Here is a 22,410-nt window from a genome sequence, read left to right as displayed (position 1 = left end):
GCAACACAACATAACAACATGGTAGCAGCATAACAGTTACGTCATATGTCAAACTCGTTCCACAGAGTGTCTGGGTTTTCGCTCCTCCCTTGTACTTAATTGATGAAATAAGGTCAATAATTAGTAAGGAACTCCCCTCACCTGGTTGTCTAGGTCTTAAATGAAAGGAATAACCAGAAACCATCAAACACTACATTTGAGTAATTTAGCACAGTGTTTCCCAACTCCAGTCCTCAAGTCCCCCTAGAGAACCCATTTTTATTGTAGCCCTGGACAATCACAGCTAATCAAACTAATCATCAAGCCCTCTGAGTTGAATGTGTGCTGAAGATACCGACCCTACCATTATGCTTGTTTACACTGAGCAGCACTGGGGTCGGAACACAGTCATGGTTATATGAAGACACCATGGAGCCGGCAAGAGATATGGGTTGGAAAACTTACTTCAATGCAGGGATGGGATATACCACTATACTCCAAATTGTACCTTTATCCAAATTGCCGTTTTCGTCCTCTTACTAGCTACCAGTAGCCACAGCAGCCATTATGGAAAGGCATGTCATGTTGAACAACAAAGAAACTGATTGGCTGACACAGCCATTCTAAAATAGCTGCGGTGGCTACTGCTAGCTAGCATGGGGATGAAAAGGGAAGTATTTCAATCTTCTCGATGTATCAGTGTGGATAAAGGTAAAATGTGTAGTATAGTGGCATATCCCTGCATTGACGCACGTTTTCAACCCCCGTATCTAGCGCCAGCTCCTAGGTGTCTTAAAGTAACTATGATTGTGTTCTGACGCCAGTGCAGCTCAGTGTAAACAAGCGTAACGGTAGGGTCAGTATCTTCTGGCAACCGGAGCTACTTACATTAGTGCATTCATCTTAAGATAGCCAGGTGAGACAACAACCTATCACAGCCGTAGGAAGTTATGAAGCTCAAAACAAGTCAAGGGTATAGTTATTGACAGTGAGAGGATATTGGCATTAACACTGCCATTACATGCTACTGTGGGGAGAGATGTGTGGTAGCGTGTTTGTTCATTGTTTTCAGTGGGTGGGTGTTATTGAATGGGTTTCCAGATCCAAGAGGCCATGTCAGGTAACCATTCCATCAATCACAGCTGTTGTCTGTGTGGTTCCGCCCCTCCCAGTTCCCCTGAAGAGTTAATGAAAGAATTATGCGTCACGTGTGGGCTGTTCTGTGGAAATGTCTGTTGGTACCGTTACCGGTTGTACACGCACACACACACACACACAAATGCGTTTGTTTTACTATCCTTGCGGGGACTAAGCAATTGATTCCCATTCAAAATCATATTTTCCCTTAACCTAACCTGATCGTGTACTTCAGGAAACAGCAGAGTGAGCACCCCCCTATCCACATCGACGGGACAGCAGGGGAGAAGGTGGAACGTTTTAAGTTCCTGGGCGTAAACATCACTGACAAACTGAAATGGTCCACCCACACAGACAGTGGAGGCTGAAGAAATTTGTCTTGTCACCTAAAACCCTCACAAACTTTTACAGATGCACAATTGAGAGCATCCTGTCGGGCTGTATCACCACCTGGTACGGCAACTGCTCCTCCCAGAACTGTAAGGCTCTCCAGAGGGTAGTGAGGTCTGCACAACGCATCACCGGGGGCAAACTACCTGCCCTCCAGGACACCTACAGTACAGCACCCGATGTCACAGGAAATCCGAAAAGATCATCAAGGACAACAACCACCTGAGCCACTGCCTGTTCACCCCGCTATCATCCAGTAGGCGAGGACAGTACAGGTGCATCAAAGCGGGGACTGACAGACTGAAAAACAGCTTCTATCTCAAGGCCATCAGACTGTTAAATAGCCAACACTAGCACAGAGAGGCTGCAGCCTACATACACATACTTGAAATCATTGGCCACTTTAACAAATGGAACACTAGTCACTTTAATAATATTTACCTTTCTTGCATTACTCATCTCATATTTATACACTGCATTCTATACTTTTCTACTGTATCTTAGTCTATGCCTCTCTGACATTGCTTGTCCAAATATGTATATATTCTTAACTCCGTTCCTTTACTTGTGTGTATTGGGTATATGTTGTGAAATTGTTAGATATCACTTGTTAGATATTGCTGCATGGTTGGAACTAGAAGCACAAGCATTTTGCTACACCCGCATTAACATCTGCTAACCATGTGACCAATACAATGTGATTTGACTTGATTAGAACCCTAACTCTTAACCCTAAAACTAACCACTACTCTACAACACTGGTCCATCAAGAAGATTGAAATATTGCTTGTTTTCCCAGAAAACTGCCCTTTTTGTCCTCATGCTAGCTAGCAGTAGCCACAACAGCCATTATGGAATGGCACTTCATATTGAACAACAAAGGAACTGATTGGCTACTGCTAGCTAGCATGAGGACAAAAAGGGCAGTTTTCTTGGAAAACAAGCAATATTTCAATCTCCTCTATGTATCAGTGTGGATAAAGGTAAAATTTGGAGTACATTGGCATATCCCATCCCTGCATTGAGGTACGTTTTCAAACCCATATCTCACGCCAACTCCTGAGTGTCTAAATGTAAACATGAGCAGTGGAGGCTCCTCAGAGGAGGAAGGGGAGGACCATCCTCCTATCCTTTTTAGATAAAACTATACTAAATATATCCACGTCACCAAATAATTGATAAAAACACACTGTTTTGCAATGAAGGTCTACAGTAGCCTCAACAGCACTCTGTAGAGTAGCACCATGGTGTAGCCGGAGGACAGCTAGTTTTCCTTCTGATCCCCATGAGGATAGTAAAACCAAAAACCTGCATTACATAACAATGAAATAATTGTCAACACATTCTCAGCTTTTATGAGTCTGACATCAGTCACTTCACACTATAAACTTAACCTGAATAGTAGAGAAAGTATGCACTCTTCTCTCATTGATATAGCGCCATCAGTGTTCCCCTAAGGGGAGTTGAGCCTTCCGATGTCTAATCATAGTTCCCATATACCCAAATTTCCACTCTACACGTCACCATGCAGACCCATTATATTACAACCTTTTAAATGGAACTTATGCAAACAATCACAAATGTGTTTATTCATGAAAAGCCACAGTGACGTCAGGAATGTTTTATTTATTTTTTGCCCAAAATGTATCTGACCTTTCCAAGATGGGAATAAAACTAACCAGAATAGAATTTTGGGACAAGGTCCATTTTCCCAAACCTCAGCCTCAATGTGTCCTCCCCCTACACACTCTCTGCAGTTCCTCTTTTTGCACAAACTGCTTTTCCATCCATTTAATTTTCCTTTCATTTTCTATTGGCTTTGTGTGCTGTATGGTTGGTGTGTGTGTGTGTGTGTGTGTGTGTGTGTGTGTGTGTGTGTGTGTGTGTGTGTGTGTGTGTGTGTGTGTGTGTGTGTGTGTGTGTGTGGCACGGTGTGCTGTAGGGTGTGTTTACCAAGGGCTAGACATTAGATTGACAGCACAAAGGCCACACTGTATGGATTTTCCATCACGTTTAGACGCTTATGTTTGTTTAGCGCTTTATTGGATGATGAGGAGACAGAAAGTCTGAGAGAGAGAGAGAAGATATTGCGTGGATAGTTGTCTCGTGTGTGTGTGGGCATGTGTGCTCACGGCAGTGTGTGTGTGTTAATGCGCGTGCGTGCTCAGGGCTGTGTGTGTGTGCATTATCTAGTCACGCTATGATAATGTTGTGTGACGTCTCCACAGAGCGGACAGTGTTAGGACCTTCTCTCGCTGAACAATCACTACTCTGTGTGATGTGGGGGCCACAACAGTCATAATGGCAATTATGTCTGTACAGCAGCCAGATTGGCAGATATCTGCTGAGAGGGAGGGAAGGAGGGAGAGAGAAAGAGGGAGAGAGAGACAGAGAGAGTGCAGGGGGGGGAGAGAAAGAGGGGGAGAGACAGAGAAGAGAAGGGAGCGAAAGAGAGAAAGAAAGGGAGAGGGAGGAGGAAAAAAGAAAGAGGGAAAGAAAGGGAGAGGGAGGAGGAAAAAAGAAAGAGGGAAAGTGAAAGATGACTGGCTGCACAGCTGCAGGGTGGGTTGAGCCTGTCGAGAGTCTAGTGCAGCGTGTGTGTGTGTTGTTGTACATTTTCTTTATAAAAATAAATAACAGAGCGAGAAAGTGAGTGAGAGAGAGGGAGTCAACCTAGAGAGTGAGAAGAGAGAGAGAAAAAGAGAGAGCTTTAGCCTCACCTACAAACTGCTTTCTTAGAAACAGGAAGTTGATTGATGCGGTGTAACCTCTGACGCAGCCAGCTGCCGCTGCTGACGGAGACTTTCTCCGTTGGCCCGGCAACGACTCAGAGAATACAAACATCCGGACCGATGCTAAACTCTTTTCCTCCATCATCAGCATTGTCATCATTGCCGCTATAATCGGTGCCGTTATCATCTTTGCCGTTATGATCATTAGCTTTGACAGCTGGCGCGGCTCGGTGGGGTTGGTTGGTAGTTGTAGAAGTCAGTGATAATATGACCCCATTGATATAGATCATTTGGTTGACCCTGTCTCACCTGCTGTGGATAACCTCCCATAGTTAGTTAGTCACTACAGATACCCTGGTTCGAATCCAGGCTGTATCACAACCGGCCGTGATTGGGAGTCCCATAGGGCGGCACACAATTGGCCCAGTGTCGTCCGGGTTTGGCCGGGGTAGGCCGTCATTGTTCTTAACTGACTTGCCCAGTTAAAAGGTTAAATAAAGACAAATACAAAAATAGACAGGGATCAAGTTCACTCTATATATCTTCCTTTAAGAAGACATGAACTCTGTCAACCCTTTCATCTGTCTTTTGTTACCCCATATGGTGGTGCCAGATTGGGCACTTTTCCTCACCTGCAACTGGGCTACCTTTAATGGACTTGGTGGGATTTTGGCTCAGATTCATCTGTAAAGTGTCATGAAATCTGGCAACACTACCTCCATATATGTAAAAGAGACAGCGTTTTTACAAACCTTAGCCTCAAGTCAGAAAAAAGGATTGTGATGTAATATTGTGGTGTGATATTCAGTTGAGACACGTTGCCTTTTGGTTCACAACACGGTTCACCATGTTCTAGTTCACCACAAGTGTTATATGATGTGTTCAGATAGCTAAGCTTCAGTCCTTTCATCATTGCAAATGATTTGGCCAGAAGGGTGTGGCATGCAGGCATCGTCTTTAGTGTGGGGTGTTTTGTTTAATATTTGTGAGTTACTTTGTTCTAGCAACCTTTATTCATCATTACAACATTGATTAATATCACAAATATATTGAGATATTTGCAGATTAAGTCCCAATGGAGAAATATAGCTCAGCAATGTAGTTAGTAGTACATTATGACATGTACTAATCTATTCAGGGGACAGGTAGCCTAGTGGTTAGAGCATTGGGCCAGTAACCGAAAGGTCGCTGGTTCGTTTACAGAAATCGACAAGAGGAAAAATCTGTCAATGTGCACTTATAACCTAAATTGCTCCAGAGGTGCTGTACTACTCTGGCCGACCCTGTAAAACAACACATTTCACTGAACCTAGCTGGTATATGTGACAATAAAAAACATATTCTTTTCTAAGTTATGAAGTTTCACAACTTGCACATGTAACTGAAAGCACATTATGTGAAGTTTTCCATTTTGCCATTGTTACTCAATCCACATCACATCTGCTGTGAGGGCTGAGAGAGTTTACAGCACAAGTCAAGGACAATAAGATCATAAAGCAGGAGGAGGACATAGGGGAGATAAAGAGGAGGGACACAGAGATAAAGAAAGACAGGAAGAGGAACATAGAGCTTGAGAGAGATAAATAGAGATAGTACATCTTGTTATAAACCTGTAGAATAGGTTTTGTTACCGTGGTATTCATTGGAAATAACACAAAGAAAAACATAATGCATTTTAGAGTATTCTTTTATTTGCATACTTTCATATCAAACACACACATTTATGCATTTTTTGTAATATAACATTAAAACATATGCAACAATTCAATCTGTTTTCTGTTCACCTGTCCTGTACTTCAATTTAAGAACCATGGCTACGTTTTTGTTGATGTAGAGATGGAGGAAGACGGGGGTGTATTCACTAGGAACCAAACAAGTACACTGGACAAATTGGGAGGGACTAACCTTGAATTTGTCCTATAGGAAATTGTCATTTTTGTTGAAAAACGTTTTGCACTAATGAATACACCTCTGTATTCTCTTGCCAATGGTTTAGTGGAGTGAAACACTGGTCTCAGGTCGGGATGGTTCTCCTGTTCTAGTATGTCTCTCTCTGGCCTCCAGCCACTGTGGATGGGCCAGGCCCCTGTTCCTGCTGAACTGAGCCAGCTAACCTCACACACTGATTATCAGCACAGCAGGCACGGGAGACAGGCCCAGTGAGGGGGCAGAGAGAGACCACACACACACACACACACACACACACACACACACACACACACACACACACACACACACACACACACACACACACACACACACAGAGTAGTTAATATGCTAACACATACAGTAGCTACCCCAGCAGGAAGAGACAGCAGTGAGATAGCTGACCTGCTACTCTTAATGAGGAGAGAGAGAGAGAGAGACCTTCACAGTTCTTTGAATACACTACATGTCCTATAGTGTACTAATGGAGACTAGTAACCAAACACTGACATTTGGAAAGTTTTAGTTACACACGGAGAGATCAAAGCATTCAATTTGTATTGTTCGGATGACAGGAAACAGTGGGTACACAAACACTCCCTGCTCAAACCACAAGTAAGACCAACACTTCAATTACAAGCACTGGGGAACTGGGGTCACGCACACGCGCACACACACACACACACACACACACACACACACACACACACACACACACACACACACACACACACACACACACACACACACACACACACACACACACACACACACACACACACACACAGGAAACTGAGAATAGAAACTGTTGTGGATGACTATGACTTCTGTCTTATTTTATTCATGCATGAATACAGTCCGAGAAGCATTAATGCACCTGGAGAGGATGAAAGACTTCCCACCTGGTCACACAGCCAGTTGATAGAGAGATAGGAGCGACCAACAGATCCATCAGAATCACAGACAGACATATAAACAGCCCTGATAATGTCAGGCCACAGTTTATTTAGAGAGTCCCAAACAGATGATCTGCAGATGATTACGGGTAATGGATAGTTAGCTGAAATGTTGCTGACAGTTATTGAACATCTACAAGCCATCTACTTGGGACTATCCAAATGAAGTGTTACCCAATGTCATGCTTCAAATAGGTCCACCAATGCGTAGTATTACAATGGCGTAAACACTAACTGGTTGAACTTTGGCAATACTAAAGTCCATTCTTAGAGATCCAGGCTGGGGTAATTGTCCCAGTGATCCTCCCCAGTGCCCCCTCTCCTCTCCTGGGATCAGACATACAGGCTGTGGCCCCAGGGCGGCAGAACTTAACCACTGTGAACATGGAGGTAAACTTACAGTGTTCACATGTGTGCTAAGTCCTGCCGCCGCGCAACCAGGTGTGTGTGTGTATATATAAACGTTTGTTCACACACCTTTATTCCCATTAGATCCAGGTTGCATACTTCATGCCGGCCATTGGAAATCCCTGGCAATGTGATTCAGTCTTTAGTCTTAAAAATCACTCTACCAGGAATTCCCCTGGCCGGCAGCATGGTTGACTAGACGTGAGGCGTTTGTGGTGGAGGTGTGTGTCTGTGTCCATGGTAACTTATGGTAAAGGTGTAGGTCCATGGCACACTAGGACGTGCTTTCCTAAAAGACACCAGATGAAAACCCACAGATAGTTTCTGTATAAGTCCATGAAGGTGTTGTTCTGGATCTTTCCCTGGTCCCTCCTTTCACACTGTCTACAACTCCAGCCAGCTCAGTGTGTGTGTGTGTCTGTGTGTCTGTGTGTCTGTGTGTCTGTGTGTCTGTGTGTCTGTGTGTGTGTGTGTCTGTGTGTGTGTGTGTGTGTGTGTGTGTGTGTGTGTGTGTGTGTGTGTGTGTGTGTGTGTGTGCCTGGTTGTGTGTGTGTGTGTTTCTTCAGCACTGTCATATCTTCGTCATTCACAGGTCATTGTTGATACCTTTTTCAGCAGTGTGTTGCGGCTTCTTGAAGACCCAGCTTCCTGTGGACTCTTAAAAATAGCTTTTCAATTATAGTGTAGAGAATTAGGTCAGAAGGAATTATAGCCAAGTGGCACTCCCATTAAGACGTTATACAGTACGCTCTGTGCCCCTCTCTCTGTCACTCCCATTAAGACGTTATACAGTACCCCCTGTGCCCCTCTCTCTGTCACTCCCATTAAGATGTTATACAGTACCCCCTGTGCCCCTCTCTCTGTCACTCCCATTAAGATGTTATACAGTACACCCTGTGCCCCTCTCTCTGTCACTCCCATTAAGATGTTATACAGTACACCCTGTGCCCCTCTCTCTGTCACTCCCACTAAGATGTTATACAGTACCCTCTGTGCCCCTCTCTGTCACTCCCATTAAGATGTTATACAGTACCCCCTGTGCCCCTCTCTGTCACTCCCATTAAGACGTTATACAGTACCCTCTGTGCCCCTCTCTGTCACTCCCATTAAGACGTTATACAGTACCCCCTGTGCCCCTCTCTGTCACTCCCATTAAGACGTTATACAGTACCCTCTGTGCCCCTCTCTGTCACTCCCATTAAGATGTTATACAGTACACCCTGTGCCCCTCTCTCTGTCACTCCCACTAAGATGTTATACAGTACCCTCTGTGCCCCTCTCTGTCACTCCCATTAAGATGTTATACAGTACCCCCTGTGCCCCTCTCTGTCACTCCCATTAAGACGTTATACAGTACGCCCTGTGCCCCTCTCTCTGTCACTCCCATTAAGATGTTATACAGTACCCTCTGTGCCCCTCTCTGTCACTCCCATTAAGATGTTATACAGTACCCCCTGTGCCCCTCTCTCTGTCACTCCCATTAAGATGTTATACAGACCCCCTGTGCCCCTCTCTGTCACTCCCATTAAGATGTTATACAGTCCCCTCTGTGCCCCTCTCTCTGTCACTCCCATTAAGATGTTATACAGTACCCTCTGTGCCCCTCTCTCTGTCACTCCCATTAAGACGTTATACAGTACGCTCTGTGCCCCTCTCTCTGTCACTCCCATTAAGACGTTATACAGTACGCTCTGTGCCCCTCTCTCTGTCACTCCCATTAAGACGTTATACAGTACCCTCTGTGCCCCTCTCTCTGTCACTCCCATTAAGATGTTATACAGTACCCTCTGTGCCCCTCTCTCTGTCACTCCCATTAAGACGTTATACAGTACCCTCTGTGCCCCTCTCTGTCACTCCCATTAAGACGTTATACAGTACGCCCTGTGCCCCTCTCTGTCACTCCCATTAAGACGTTATACAGTACCCTCTGTGCCCCTCTCTGTCACTCCCATTAAGACGTTATACAGTACGCCCTGTGCCCCTCTGTCACTCCCATTAAGACGTTATACAGTACCCTCTGTGCCCCTCTCTGTCACTCCCATTAAGACGTTATACAGTACCCTCTGTACCCCTCTCTGTCACTCCCATTAAGACGTTATACAGTACGCCCTGTGCCCCTCTCTGTCACTCCCATTAAGATGTTATACAGTACCCTCTGTGCCCCTCTCTGTCACTCCCATTAAGACGTTATACAGTATGCCCTGTATAACTGCTGTGCCCCTGACTGGGGAAACTGACTCAGTGTACAGTGGCGCTGCTCTTAACTCCTAACTCGGCCCCAACCAAACCTCATAGTGGATCTGAACCTAACTCTGCCCTAACCATACCTAACCATGGACAGGACTACTCCTAACTCTGCCCTAACCATACCTCACCATGGACAGGACTACTCCTAACTCTGCCCTAACCATACCTAACCATGGACAGGACTACTCCTAACTCTGCCCTAACCATACCTCACCATGGACAGGACTACTCCTAACTCTGCCCTAACCATACCTCACCATGGACAGGACTACTCCTAACTCTGCCCTAACCATACCTCACCATGGACAGGACTACTCCTAACTCTGCCCTAATCATACCTCACCATGGACAGGACTACTCCTAACTCTGCCCTAATCATACCTCACCATGGACAGGACTACTCCTAACTCTGCCCTAATCATACCTCACCATGGACAGGACTACTCCTAACTCTGCCCTAACCATACCTCACCATGGACAGGACTACTCCTAACTCTGCCCTAACCATACCTCACCATGGACAGGACTACTCCTAACTCTGCCCTAACCATACCTCACCATGGACAGGACTACTCCTAACTCTGCCCTAACCATACCTCACCATGGACAGGACTACTCCTAACTCTGCCCTAACCATACCTCACCATGGACAGGACTACTCCTAACTCTGCCCTAATCATACCTCACCATGGACAGGACTACTCCTAACTCTGCCCTAACCATACCTCACCATGGACAGGACTACTCCTAACTTTGCCCCAACCAAACCTCACAGGAGCTGGGGTTTTGTCCTAACTCTGCCCCAACCAAACCTTACAGGAGCTGGGGTTTTGTCCTAACTCTGCCCCAACCAAACCTCACAGGAGCTGGGGTTTTGTCCTAACTCTGCCCCAACTAAACCTCACAGGAGCTGGGGTTTTGTCCTAACTCTGCCCCAACTAAACCTCACAGGAGCTGGGGTTTTGTCCTAACTCTGCCCCAACTAAACCTCACAGGAGCTGGGGTTTTGTCCTAACTCTGCCCCAACTAAACCTCACAGGAGCTGGGGTTTTGTCCTAACTCTGCCCCAACTAAACCTCACAGGAGCTGGGGTTTTGTCCTAACTCTGCCCCAACTAAACCTCACAGGAGCTGGGGTTTTGTCCTAACTCTGCCCCAACTAAACCTCACAGGAGCTGGGTTCTTCCTCTGCCACAGTGAATGATGACACATCAAGACTGAGTTTGGTACATCCAGTACTACCAAAGTGCTATATTTAACCATTACCTAATGGACGGATATCAATTTTAGAGAGCTGTTTTATTCTAGTCTAGTGATTCTGGATCACACCATATGAGTCAGTATTAGAGCACATTTTGGGGGGAATTCCAGGCCCTAAATAAGTTAGTCTGGTGTCTGTCATGTGTCTGTACACAAGGCCTGCCGTGCCGTGCCAGCCAAGGTACACCCGTGTTAGCATCGCTAATGCTAACATGCTATATAACTGTCGTCTGTATAGGCAGAGGCTAATGCTAGCTGTAGCACTGAAAGCTGTAAAGTTTCTAATACAATTTTACCAAGCTGGATCTGTGAATGAAGAGTAGTGTCAGACTATAATTAGCTAATGTAGTGTGTCATTGATGTCTAACAGACCGTCGGTTTTAACACAAACCAAAGATAATAAACAGTGAAATAAACACTCAGTACAAAATGTGTTCACAGCTCACTTGATTGTGTCCAAAATATTGATATACAGTCACTATTTATGTCTAAATGTAACTTGTATGTATTTGGACTACCTGAAGTAAATGGTCCCTCGGAGATAAGATTCCACAGAGAAAAAGATTCTATATTCCATACCTAGTCACGCTATGAACTGTGTATATAGCAGCCCTATGAGTGCTCACTGTTAGCTAATGCTGACAAACATCTCTGTGTAGCCTGCAGGTTGGCATGCTGCTAACTTTAACAAACGTATCTCTATTATCTCTGGGTAGCCTACAGACAGACCAGCCCAGCATGCTAATAATATCTCTTGATAGGACAGACTAGCCCTATGACTGCTTCTAATGCTAACAAACGTCTCTCGCTCTCTCTGTGCTGGTGCATAACAGCCCTATGAGTACATGCTAATGCTAACAAACATCTCTCGTTCTCTCTGTACTGGTGCATAACATCCCTATTAGTACATGCTAATGCTAACAAACATCTCTCGTTCTCTCTGTACTGGTGCATAACAGCCCTATTAGTACATGCTAATGCTAACAAACATCTCTCGTTCTCTCTGTACTGGTGCATAACAGCCCTATTAGTACATGCTAATGCTAACAAACATCTCTCGTTCTCTCTGTACTGGTTCATAACAGCCCTATTAGTACATGCTAATGCTAACAAACATCTCTCGTTCTCTCTGTACTGGTGCATAACAGCCCTATTAGTACATGCTAATGCTAACAAACATCTCTCGTTCTCTCTGTACTGGTTCATAACAGCCCTATTAGTACATGCTAATGCTAACAAACATCTCTCATTCTTTCTGTACTGGTGCATAACAGCCCTATTAGTACATGCTAATGCTAACAAACATCTCTCGTTCTCTCTGTACTGGTTCATAACAGCCCTATTAGTACATGCTAATGCTAACAAACATCTCTCGTTCTCTCTGTATTGGTGCATAACAGCCCCATGAGTACATGATAATGCTAACAAGCTTCTCTCTTTCTGACCAAAACCTGGGTTGCTCTGCCAAACCAATGTTCTGTCCCACCACTGCTTCTCTCTGTGGGTCAATTAACCAATCAAAGCTTGATTAACAGCTCAGGACTAGACGTGATAGGGTGGCTGCTGGGAAGAAACCGAGCAACTAGAAGCTGTATGTCATTCTTCTCTCTCTAGCTCTGGCTCTCCCTGCTTACAGTATGGAGTGTGACTGACTTCAATTTGGGGACAGATTCAATTACCTGCTGAGTTATCATTTTTGCATCATTGAGGGCCACTGTTATTGGTTCACATGTCAGTGGACACAGGGATGCTGCAAGTTGATTTAGAGAAATACTCAATTTTCTTCACAATTTAGGCTACAGTATGTCTAGCCTTTTATCATTGAGTTGTATCTGATGTCTTTTAGTGCATCTATGCTTCTAACTGTATGAGTTACATGTGAATAACTTTGCCTTCAAGACAGTTTCATGTTCATAATATTTACTAAAGCTTTAGTCTCCCGGAGACAGAAGGTCATTCAAGGTCTTTGTCAGTGCCCTTATAAGAAAGGCCATAACTGAAACTCTTCTCTGGCAGAATATCAGCCAGTTACGCTGTGTACCCATTTGTCCTTTCATCTCCTAGCTGGATATCTCTCTCTCGCTCTCCCCATCTTTTCCATTGGCGCCTTCTTTTCCCCTTTCCCCATTCTAACCCCCAGCCGTTAGTACCTATGAGCTCATTCCTTCCCTCTTCTCCTCTTAATGACAGCATGGCTGGTGACGCACGCCGCTCTGCCGCCTCACCTCAAACACTTATTCAAAGGATAGACGGCTAATATCTCTCACTGCTTTCCCCCTCTCTCTCATTCTGAGTCAACGAGTTTTTGGCTAATTCTCAACTAATCATCATTTGGTAATTTGTGAATCCCGAGCGAAGCGGAGAATTGGAGGAAAATGTAATCACTGACTGAGTGATGTTCAGAAGCAGATGTATCCTAGCAATGACAAGCTGTTCCTGTGTGTGTGTGTGTGTGTGTGTGTGTGTGTGTGTGTGTGTGTGTGTGTGTGTGTGTGTGTGTGTGTGTGTGTGTGTGTGTGTGTGTGTGTGTGTGTGTGTGTGTGCGTACGTAGCCTATGTGTGTGTATATGGAAAAGAGAGTATAGGGTGTGTGTGTGCGTGTTTCTCTATGTGTAGACGTGGACTCCTCCTGCCACCAATCTCCCTGTTCTCAGATATTTGGGTAGTGTGTGTGAGTTGAGCAGTAGCATTTACACAGCCGTTTACACAAGGGCATAACATGCTAAGTGGAAAACACCGTGTGAAGACAGCTGGATCTCAATGTGTGTTGTCTCAACACATATCTTTTCCCTGTGTGCCTATCCAAGCAGCCTCACACACACACACACACACACACACACACACACACACACACACACACACACACACACACACACACACACACACACACACACACACACACACACACACACACACACACACACGCACACGCACACACACACACACGCTGCTGAATACACTTCAGAGTACAATGCACACACAGTATGCATATAATCAATATGCAAACAGCATTTGTTCACAATGTCCTTTAGAGCAAACACAGTGAGGTGTTAGCAGCACTCTGACCTTAGCGACTCATAAAAGGAGAACAGAATCCAAAGCGATACTGTAGCAGCCTGACATCATACTCAACTTGGTGGTGTGAACTGGCTCCCAAAGCCTAATACAGAACCAACTGGACCAACCATACCACTGGGGTCTACTTTCACCAAAGTGTAATACTGTGTTTTTACAGACTACAGCATACTGTACATCGGTGGAGGCTGCTGAGGGGAGGCTCATAATAAAGTCTGGAATGGAGTGAATGCTCCGTCCTCCCATCAACAGCCTCCACTGCTGTACATAGACAGATAAATATAGACTGTAACATAATGTCTAGTTCAATTTTGAAAATATTTGGATATTTCTATGTGTTACTATGGAAAACTACTGTATTCCCATGATCTTATGATGCTCAATACTGTAAATAGGCAGGGATCAGGGGTGTTGCTAAGATGACATCACAACAAAATGGATGAGGCCTACCGTAAATGACCATGAATCCTGTTAAGCCTTTCAATCAGTCCTTCAATCAAGAGAGCTGAAGTAGTGTGTGACACAGCGGAATCACTGTGTGGCACACTCGCTTTAACCTAGTTCTATAGACCTACACACCTTGATACACTACCACACCCGTTCCTTTGTGTGTGCTTGCCTCCATTTCCTCCCAGTAAGTGTGTGTGTGTGTGTGTTTGCATGCGTGTGAGGGCATAGTTAGTGCTGATTCCGTGACATTCAATGACATTCACAGAAAGATGTCAATGTCATTGTTATGTCTAACAGCGGTAACAGAATCAAAGCCAATTCAAAGTTCACTGGAAGTCGAACCAACAATCAAGGGAACACGTCACATGCGGTACATTAGTATGAAAATAAAAAGTATTTCCAGACAAAAAGCTTGATGGCTGTACCAGCCCAGAACCCAGCCCAGCTCAGCCCGGCCAATCCTTCTCTCCCTTCAGCCCAGCGGCCGTAACCCTACCCTGGTCCTTATTCCCTGCCAAACCCCACCACCACCGTGCTTCGCCATGGACGCCCACGCCGCCTTACACACACACACACACACACACACACACACACACACACACACACACACACACACACACACACACACACACACACACACACACACACACACACACACACACACACACACACACACACACACACACACACACACACACACAGACTCCCCAAATTAGACACCCCAAACACCAGGCCTCGCTCCAGACCCTAATCTTCTACTTCTCCTCTCCCTCTTCCACCTTCCTGTCCGGCACCTCTTCTCTTTCTCCTCGCCCTCTTCCACCTCCCTCTCCTCTCTCTCCCTTCCTTCCATCTATTTTTCTCCTCTTCATCACCATCCGCCCTTCCAACTTTCCATCCCTCTGCTCCTCCACCCCTCCATCCCTCTGCTCCTCCACCCCTCTCCCCAATGTCCGGTGACACTTGCTGCCTTAATGAGCACAGTGTGAGAGGATAAATGATCACCTCCCCACCACTCCCTCTGCCTGGAGGTCTAGGACTGGAGGCCCAGTTAGCTCCAGTAGAGACCCATGCTGAGAGCCCCAGAGAGGGGGAGCCAGATAGCCAGAGACAGACATCCTGGCTGGCTAAACCCTTGACTAGAACCGTGATCTGTATAATTCCCTTTCATGGAGGTTCTCTCCTCTCTGGGCCACTGTAGCAGACTTACAGGACTTCTGAACAATGACAGGAATGTTCAGAGCTCTCCTCTCTCTCCCCCTCTCTCTCCCTCTCTCTCTGTCTGCTCCACGTCCTTCTCTCGCCTGCTTTTCCAACAAACTTTTTATGACATCCGCTGTGCTCTGTCTCTCAGCCCCCAACTAACTCAGGGCTGGTTGACAGACGTAGACAGACAGACGGACGGATAGGCAGACAGTCTTACAAAAAGAGAGAGCGAGAGACAGACTAACAGATATACGGACAGACAGATAGATAGACGGACAGACATATGGACAGACTAGACAGACTGTCACAGACAATGAAACCATTTACAGCATGACCTTTGGGTGGATGTTCACATTGGCGGCAGAGATTACTCTTAGATCAGGGCGATATCTCGCATATCCAAACGACACTGGAGTAGCAGATCCAGATAAAGATATCCACCGGTCACCAGAAAAAGTAAAAAGCCTGATCCACAGGTTGTTGTACAAACAGCTGGTGAAAAGTGAAGGGGTTCCCTCCCCTGTTAGGAACAGACATCTAGGCCTACATCCTCACTTAAAAAACTAAACAGTCGTCAATAATCCAGTAAGACCATTATCTGGGGCAATGGTGAAAATAAGAACATCCTATGTGATATAAGATATAAGTGTTACATACCTGAGAGGAGACTGTTTGCCTCTCTCTCACTCTCTCACTCTCTTTCTCTCCCAGAGAATGAGTTGAACTTCAAGGTTGCAGTGTCTCTCATTCTCTCTCTGTTCTGTCTCTCCCCCAGAGCAGACAGTGTGTGTGAGTGCGTGTGTGTCTGGGAGCCAGACGGGTTGAGTGAGTTGGGCAGCCCAGCCCCAGCCATTGAGGGGATTCCTTTTTGTAAATGTCAAAGCTTGGGTCCACCCCTTCCCCACATCGCTGTAACACACAGGAAAGGGGGCAGGGAGGCAATTAGCTGTAATGCTTGTAATAAAGGGGCAATGCTATTTCACCAAGACTTAGCCTGGGGCTGAGAGGATAACATTTTATGGGGTGTTCATTGTGTAATGTCTTGGCCCATGCTGTTTTAGGTTTTCTTTGCAATGGAAATCACTGACTTATGCTCTTCATTTTGTGTTACTGCATCAGTAACAGATTATGCTTGAGGTGGAACACTATGAACCAAAGTCCACAAATTCAATAAGCCTCATATTTTTGTCTTTCTGTTGTTTTTTTTTAAACATTTTTTTAAATTACACTTTTTTCCTCCCCAATTTTGTGGTGTCCAATTGGTAGTTACAGTCTTGTCTCATCGCTGCAATTCCCGTACGGACCTGAAAGAGGCGAAGGTCGAGAGCCATGCGTCCTCCAAAACACAACCCAACCAAGCCTCACTGCTTCTTGACACAATGCCCACTTAACCCGGAAGCCAATTAAGTTTGATTCTATCATGTGTTTCCACTTTCTGTTATTGTTGTGAAGCGACAGGTGCTCGTTTAGATGTTTTATCTTTATGAGTCCTCATGGCTCTGTGAGGCTCAGTGGTTGGTAACTCTTGGAGGGGCGGGGAGGGAAGGAGAGGGCCTGTGTGGTTTGGTCCGCACCTGTCCAGTGTTGACACAGCCTCCCTCCCTGCCTCCTCCTTCCTCTCCTCACCCACAGGTAAGACGCGCCTCTGAGAGAGGCTATTAGAGACTTTACGACTTTCCTTACTCTCTCTCCTCCTCCCTCCATCCACTCCTCCCCTACCGCCACAAGTCTCAGGGTGGGTACTGTGTGAGGAAAGAGCCTTACTTAGATGACCACGCCCCAGTAAGCACAGTGTGTACGTTACACATTCCTCACACACACACGCTCACACACACATATACACACACATGGGTTGTTTCTAAGCAACACTAACAAAGGCATATGCAATGATTCTTACAGTAAGGCAGATGATAACAGAGATATATTTGTCTTGAAATGGGACTTTTGGATGATATTACAGTTGACGAATTTGATAGTGTTCATGGATTTGTGTGGATTTGTTATGTTGTCATAGAACTTCTTTTGAATTGTGGGAAGTGTGTATTGTCTGTGTATGTCAGTAATAATGTGTATCTGTGTGTGTGTGTGTGTGTGTGTGTGTGTGTGTGTGTGTGTGTGTGTGTGTGTGTGTGTGTGTGTGTGTGTGTGTGTGTGTGTGTGTGTGTGTGTGTGTGTGTGTGTGTGTGTGTGTGTGTGTGTGTGTGTGTGCGTGTGTGTGTGTGTGTGCATGTGTGAGTGTATGTGTGTAAGACCTGTCTGAAAAAAAACTTGTTGCGTGCGTGAGTGCGTCAGGGTCAGATGGGCTGAATTTGTCTGTAATGTCTCCCTGATACTGAATCAGTGATGTGTCTCAGCACTAAGAAGGCTCCTCTGTCGTAGCATATGAAATGTCATGGTCTAGACAGAAAAAGTCATCATGTGAGTCCTAATATAGAATGCAGAGCTATAATCTAGAACAAAGTAGAGTGTGAGTGTGTCCTTGAGGGTCCAGGTTCACAGTGCAAGGTGCATGCATGGGATTGTGTGCTCAATGTGTGAGTCCGTGTGTGTGTCTGTGGTGTGTATGTGTGTAAAGGGTAGGGGGGTCATAAAGGAATGCCTGTTTTGCAACATGTAGGGGTCGTAGTTCAGTGTAATGAATGTGGACGTTATGTTACTGTACATGTTCACTCTGGGTCAGTTTGCACCTTCAGCTCAGAGTTTATTGAGAGAAATGTGTAACACATGATTCTTATGTGTGCGGTATGTGTGTCAGACCTGGGTTAAAATGTGTATTAGATTATTTGTTAGTTAAATACTATTTTTTTTGTGTATTTGAGCATTTTTAAATAATGTGGCCTGAATCAACTTCTTCTATTGGAAATATTTAAAGTATTTTCAAATAATTTCCTATAAATAGCTTACTTATTTTAAGTGCCTTTTTCAAATACCTGGGTTAAATGCATGGGTATGTAATAAGTGTATTTTAGTATTTTCAAATGCATTCCAATACTTTCCAAGTGTATTTCCAAGTACTTTCCAAAATTAAAATACTTATCTTTTCGAATCTGACATTGAAATTAATGTGAGAGTAATTGTCTGGTGTGTGTGTGTGTGTGTGTGTGTGTGCATGTGTGTGTGTGTGTGTGTGTGAGGTAGTCATGTGAAGTGTCAGAGTCAGTGTGTCTCAGACAGTGAGTCACACAACTATAAGTGACTCTAAACTCAGCCCCGGGATACGAAGAAAAAAAGATCCCGTTTGGTTGTCATGACAGCAGGGATCTAATTATACAAGCATTCCAGAGAGGAAATAGGTCTTCCTCTGAGAGAATGGAGAGAGACCGTCCCTCCACTGGACCGAACTACAACCTGACTCCACTCCCTCATCTCTCACTCACTCTACACTGGGAATACACTGAGAATCAGTGAGGATGGGACCCAGATCTGTATGTGTTTCAGCAAACTTCTTTGAAGGCTTTACTAGACTGGTTCCAGATCTGAATGCATGCTTTCACCAACTTCCTCTGACTACCGTTGTCATGCAGAGGACTAATTGGCTAAAGCCCACACAGTGGCCTCCATCATTCTTAAATGGAAGAAGTGGCCCAGCCAGAGCCCGGACTTGAACCAGATCGAACATCTCTGGATAGACCTGAAAATAGCTGTGCAGCAATGCTCCCCATCCAACCTGACAGAGCATGAGAGGATCTGCAGAGAAGAATGGGAGAAACTCCCCAAATACAGGTGTGCCAAGCTTGTAGCGTCATACCCAAGAAGACTGGGGGCTGTGATTGCTGCGAAAGGTGTTTAAAAAAGTACAGAGTAAAGGGTCTGAATATTTATGTAAATGTGATATTTCCGTTTTTATTCTTAATAAATTAGCACAAATTTCTAAAAACCTGTTTTGCTTTGTCATTATGTGGTATTGTGTGTAGACTGATGAGGATTTTTTTAGAATAAGGTTGTAACGTAACAAAATGTGGGGTCTGAATCCTAAGGCACTGTATAGACCCAGACCAGACCCAGACAAGACCCAGAACAGAACCAGACCTGGGCACTTGGGGTCACAGTCTCTGTTCCCCTGGTACTACGTCAACAGAATGCTGTCCAGGCTCAGTGCAGGGTAGTAAAGTCAAGACCATCATGCCTCTCTCAGCCAGTCACTGAGGTCCAGATTGGGTCCCCTCAGCCAGTCACTGAGGTCCAGATTGGGTCCCCTCAGCCAGTCACTGAGGTCCAGATTGGGTCTAGTTAGCCAGTCACTGAGGTCCAGATTGGGCCCATTCAGCCAGTCACTGAGGGACAGATTGTGTCTACTCAGCCAGTCACTGAGGCCCAGATTGGCTCTAGTTAGCCAGTCACTGAGGGCCAGATTGGGTCCAGTTAGCCAGTCACTGAGGGCCAGATTGGGTCCAGTTAGCCAGTCACTGAGGGCCAGATTGGGTCCAGTTAGCCAGTCACTGAGGGACAGATTGTGTCTACTCAGCCAGTCACTGAGGGCCAGATTGGGTCCAGTTAGCCAGTCACTGAGGGCCAGATTGGGTCCAGCTAGCCAGTCACTGAGGGCCAGATTGGGTCCAGCTAGCCAGTCACTGAGGGCCAGATTGGGTCCAGTTAGCCAGTCACTGAGGGCCAGATTGGGTCCAGTTAGCCAGTCACTGAGGGCCAGATTGGGTCCACTTGACTTTGGTGGGTAATGAGGTTGTCCTAATTTTCTCTCTTTTTGTTTCTTTCACTCACTTTATTTCTCTCCCTTCAACCTCTTTCCTTCTCTCTCTCTCTCTCTCTATTTCTTTCTCTCTCCCTCGCCCTCTTTCGCTCACACTTTCTTTCTTTACCTCTTTCCCCCTCTTTCTTTCTCATTTCTCTCTCTCCCTCTTTTTGTCTTCTCTCGCTCTGGTATTTATGTGTTGGCAGTCGCCATGGAGACAAGACACACAAACATTGCAGCAGAGCAGAGACAGGAAGTGCTGTGGAACCACAATGACGTCACTGCGGCTCGGTGCTCGCTCTCCACTCACCGCTCCCCGGCCAGTACGCATGCTATTATCGTTAATGCTACTGAGACCGCACAGTTTTTGCCTCATTATTATTAGCATCACTTTTCAGCTGTGTCTGTCTTACTCTCTTTCATTTTCACCACGTTAGCTACATTTGTGTGAGGAAAACAGACTTGTAGACTGGCTCCTGACGGTACCCCCCTGTCCACTCCGTTTGTGGTGTCTGGGAGTTGAGTGTTGGTGGACGTGTTGAAAAGTCTCAAGGAGTTTTAATATTGAAATAAAATGGGGTCCACAGTTGCCTTGTGGTATTTGGCAGTCTAATATCTGTCTTGTGTTGTTAACTTGTTAGCAGAAGCATGTGTCCCTGATGAAAAGTGGGGTGTGTGTGTCCCTTATTGCACAGTGTTACATCAGACTGGTGGTCCTTCTGTACTGTAAGCACATCATTCATTTTCTTTCTCTTTTAGCGGAGGCCTAGCCTAAATATACCCTGGAAAACCCCTTGAGAAGAGACCGCCCTCTACCCCTTCACTGGCTAAATATATCCTGCCATAACCACCTTTCTCTCCTTCATCCCCTCTTTTCTCTCCCTCATCTCCCCTTTTCTCTCCCTCATCCCTCTTTTCTCTCCCTTATCCCCCCTTTTCTCTCCCTCATCCCCCTTTTCTCTTCCTTATCCCCCCTTTTCTCTCCCTCATCACCCTTTTCTCCCCCTCACCCCCCTTTTTTCTCTCCCTCTCTCAATCTTTCTGCCCCCTCTCCTTTCATCTCTTCCCCTCCATCCTCCTTCCCCCTCTCCTCTCTCTGACCCTCTCCCCTCTCCTCTCTCCTCCCCCCCTCCTCTCTCTGCCTCCCCCTCTCCCCTCTCCGCCTTCTCCCTCTCCTCTCTCTGCCTCCCCCCTCTCCCCTCTCTCTGTCCTTCCTCCATCTTTCTCCTTCCCTTTTTTAAAAATATTTCTCTTTCTTTCTCTATCCTGCTCCCCCTCTCCTCTCTCATTTATCCCTCACCCTTTCTCTGTCTCCTTCTCTACTTAGTTAGTTAATATCTGTAATTAAATGATATTGACTCCTGTCCCTCTGATAAGGGCTTCTCCACCCAGTCCCGAGACACACACACACACTGCATGTTATGAACACTGCACAGACTAATCTCAGCTCACTAATAGAGACACTGTGGTGTGGATGTTCCAGAGATGAGGTCATGTTGGGAATGATTAGAGAAGCTATTCTCTGTCTAGTCTAGTTATTCTATTTCTATGTTGACTACTCCAGCAGAGCTTAACAACACACTGGGAGGGGAGGGTGATGATGATGATGATGATGATGATGATGATGATGATGATGATGACAACTTTAATGATGATAGTGATGGTGATGATATGGTCATTTAGCTGAAGACTTTATATAAAGTTTGTATGTATTTTTCAAACAACACGTATTTTGTTATTTGTGGAAACCATATCCATGACCCTATGAGAATCAAACCCACAACTGTAGTGTTGCAGGCCGTGGTGAAACGGCAGTGACGCTGATGAAAAGGAAGGAAATGAAATGTGTTGTATTGAATGTATTGCAGTGGTATCCTAGTGAACTGACGGAGTTAATTGTAAAACTGTGTGGGCGTGAGTAAACTGTTGAGGTAAGGGGGGAAGTCTGTGTTCTG

The sequence above is a fragment of the Salvelinus fontinalis genome, unplaced genomic scaffold (genome assembly GCF_029448725.1).
Source record: "Salvelinus fontinalis isolate EN_2023a unplaced genomic scaffold, ASM2944872v1 scaffold_0333, whole genome shotgun sequence".
Classification (NCBI taxonomy): domain Eukaryota; kingdom Metazoa; phylum Chordata; class Actinopteri; order Salmoniformes; family Salmonidae; genus Salvelinus; species Salvelinus fontinalis.
Note: the sequence above shows the minus strand (reverse complement) of the source record.